At 36.2% G+C, this 3,657-nt stretch overlaps 1 long non-coding RNA gene across 1 annotated transcript; it reads left to right on the top strand.

The window, feature by feature from the left end:
* The first annotated feature begins 450 nt into the window (after positions 1-450).
* On the top strand, positions 451-2,454 carry LOC120259312. The gene is made up of 2 exons (XR_005536091.1): positions 451-642; positions 1,030-2,454. It is a non-coding gene; the product is annotated as an uncharacterized LOC120259312 (long non-coding RNA).
* Positions 2,455-3,657: the final 1,203 nt, after the last annotated feature.

Raw genomic sequence — 3,657 nt, 5'->3', positions numbered from 1 at the left:
AAGAGGTCAGAACAAATCATTCAGAATCAGTCAAAAATTCAGAAAATACTAGAACTGAGACTACAAGCAATAGTAATATTAGCAGTGACATTCATTCTTCTGATTGACAAGCAGAGCATATCAGTGGTTTAGGTGTGGTAACTCGGTTTTCTTTCTTGAGTAGAGTGGTGTTTTTCTTTCGGTCATTCCTTGTTAGTTCATTTGATGTCTTGATATAATTCTTTTGTTTTTAGTATGGGGCTTCTTGCCGAGGGTTTTATGGTGCTTTGGGGGGTTTAAAGTGTGCATGGGCTGTGCACAGGCCACACAGAGTGTGTGTTGGCTGTGCACAGACCGCACAGCCCTTCCAGGGTTGTGTGTGGCCTCTTGTGCGGCCACACAGGGGGCACACCCGAGGTAGAAGGGTGTGTGGCCTGGTGTGGAGGCTGCACAACAGGCCGCACATCACAGGCAAAAGGGTGTGAGGCACTGTGTGGGCCGCACACCAGCCCGTACACGCATGGTTTTGCCCTTTTTAAACCCGTTTTGAAGCCTTTTCTTGTGCTTTCTTCTCCCTAACCCTCCCCTTCTCTTCTCCTTTCATCCTTGGCCATTCTTGGGCTTGTTTGTGGAGCTTAAAGATTAATCAATTGTCTCTTCAAGGTAAGCCTCCATTCTTCCTTTCCTTCCTTGTTCTTTTGATGGTTGAAGCTAGGGTTAGTTTGTGAGTTTGATTTTGAGCTTGATTTCTTGTTCTCCTTATTTGTTGTTGGTGAATCTTAAGAGAAGTGGTTTCTTTGGTTTGTTTAGCTTCGATCTAGTGTAATCCTTGTGTGTTCTTCCTCCTTGTTTTCGGAGTTACTGTAGCGCTGGTGAGGTTTCCTTGTTTTCTTGGTTTCCTTGGGTTAGAGAGAAGCTTAAAACCCTTTAGGATCTCATTAGCAACCTCAAGAATTAGTTTGAGTAAACCTTAGAGGCGAATAGTGTTGTTTGGTAGGGTTTCTTTACTTGGTCCTGTGCTAATCCTTGTTGTTGTTTTGATTTCTCAAGGAGTTGAAATTGTGGCTCAAAGTAAAGAGCTAGCCAAGGACTAGCGTTCAAGGAAGAGAAATCGTCAAAGTTGTGATATATACAGATATTTCATTGCATGACTTTGAATGATAGTTTATTAGAAGAATACCAATAGTGATATATACAGATATTTCATTGCATAAGTAAAGTTTTATTGTTTTATAATTGAGTTGCATGACTTTGAATGATAGTTTATTTATTGTTAAAAACTCTTGAAAAGTCTCCTTTGGTATTTCAAAACTATACTTGGATCATGATTAAGTTTATTCTCTAGGTTTGGATAGGCATCAAATCGACCTTGAAAACTTTATTATTTAATCATAGCTTTTAATGTGAATGTTTGATACTCTTGTTATAATATCAAAAGTGTTTATGTAAACTATTTATGCAACACATTTCATGTTATTGCTGATGTTATGATTGAAATGTTTACTCAAGGATTTCTTATCCCAATGATGCTAGGTTAATGAAAAGATGTCAGTTTGGGATGTTTTGGATCTAACATAAAAATGGTTTTACATTTCCTTTAAATGAAGAGTTACAAATGTTAAAAGTTCTTGAAATGTTTTCTACAGTATTTGGAAATTATGTTGAATTGTGATTTGGTTTATTTCAAAGAACTTGATAAAGAACTTTTTGCTTGTGAAAGTAACCATATGTTTTGGTTATTATGTTTCAAAGAGCATGTTTTCATGAAATTTGATATTTTTGTTATGATGTTGAAGGAGTTGTGCAAAACTAAGTTGAAATACATTTTGATGATGCTATACTTGAAGTGTATTTTCAAGGATTATTCTCGAATTGATGTTTTCTTGATGAAAAGGGTTTCATCGAAGATGTTATGATCAGCTAGCTCACTCTTTGAGTGAAAGTTATATATGTGAAATCTTGTGATCTCTCGATGAAAATTATTCTATCATGTTGATGTACATGTTGAGCCTACGGGCTGGATTGTTATTTAAATATTTTGATGATGACATGGGAGCCGAGCTCCAGCACTTACTGCAGTAAGAAGTGGACGGTTTCCACGGGCCGACCTAGTTGAGGTGGCGTGGAAAACTATCAAACCGGTTTTACCATTTCAGGTGGGAGCTTATAGCCCTGACTTGGATATAGTTGGGTTGTTCGGAGTCACCACACGGACTTCCCAATGGCCAATGCCAAGATACGTGCATCTTGGTGGCTCCTAACCTAACCGAGGCCATGAAATCATGGATGATTTCAACCTTGGATTTTGAACTTGTATTTTGTGAAACTATCGACATTTGATTTTCACATCTTAAACTTTTGGATTGTTGAGTTACTGAAAGGGTGTTTAACCTTGAATTTTGAACTTGTATGGAATCATGGATGATTTCAAAAGGTTTTATTTTTGCATTCCATTGAGGAAGTTAAATTTTCTTATGTTATACTGGTTATTTAAAGTATCTTATTTATTGTTGAACTTGTGATACCTTCAACTTGTGAGAATGCTTAAACCCTGTATTTTATAATTTGTTATATCTATATTTATATTAAGCTGTGTCACGCCCCGAACCTGGTGCACTGACAAACGGCCGCAGACCCACAAGGCGGGGCCCAGTGAACCTGCAAGGCCTCAAAACCTAAACACAGACTAGGAGTAGAAAATAACTGACAAAATACTAAATAAGAGTACAACTGAAGGTTTACAACTAAACTCAAATACAAGGCGAATGAAATACAGTACGACCTACAAGGAGGTTCTTACACAATAATATAACAAATGCAAAGACAAAAGTCTTAAGTCATAAATCCCAAAGAAGACATCTACTGGAAGTCTTCTAAGATCCTCGGGCTCCATCGCTCCCGATCCGAAAAAGGATTTAAAAGTAAATCCATGAGCTCACTAGCCCGATAGTAATCAAAAACAAAGCTCGAAAGCAAAAGTTCGGTCCGAAATTTGCACAAAAAATAATGCAATAGCACAAAAATAGTGTAAAACAAAAATCAAAGGTAAAAACAATAAATACAATATCCAAAGTATGACTCCAAATTCACTGAAAGTGCCAAAGGTCATTTGTTTACCCTCGGTGACAGACCCGAGCCGAAATAATTGAAATCATTTATTTACCCTCGGTGACCCGAGACTGAATAACAGGTAGCCGTTGATTATTTCACCGAACGGACATGGTGCGAAACTGCAGTCTCATTTTCCAAAATTACTTGTTGACAAGGTCAAGGTTTAACCCCCCACTGACAGGGTTGCATATTGTTCATTTGGAGACCAAAAATTCAGATACAATTCCAAGCCAAGAATACAGAATATTCACAAGTATTTTTCCAAAAATTCATCTAATAAAATAAAGTAAATAATTAAATAAACAGATAAATAAATAATGTAAAAAGGAAATACTCACTTTTCCAAGCCTAAGCCTGGTTTTCACTTTGGAGAAATAATAACAACATTTCACAAATATTTTCCCAAAATTCAAGAAAATAAAAGATTTACCAAAAAAAAAAATAAAAATAAAATAACACAAGTATAAATAATAGTGAAACTAATAAATAATTATTCGACCAATCTCAAGGAAAAAATGCATTAGTACAATAATATACTAAAATTTGTAAAAAATACAAGGTCTAATG

This window comes from Dioscorea cayenensis, chromosome 4 (genome assembly GCF_009730915.1).
Source record: "Dioscorea cayenensis subsp. rotundata cultivar TDr96_F1 chromosome 4, TDr96_F1_v2_PseudoChromosome.rev07_lg8_w22 25.fasta, whole genome shotgun sequence".
Taxonomy (NCBI): Eukaryota; Viridiplantae; Streptophyta; class Magnoliopsida; order Dioscoreales; family Dioscoreaceae; genus Dioscorea; species Dioscorea cayenensis.
This window is presented reverse-complemented; position numbering and strand designations above follow the sequence as displayed.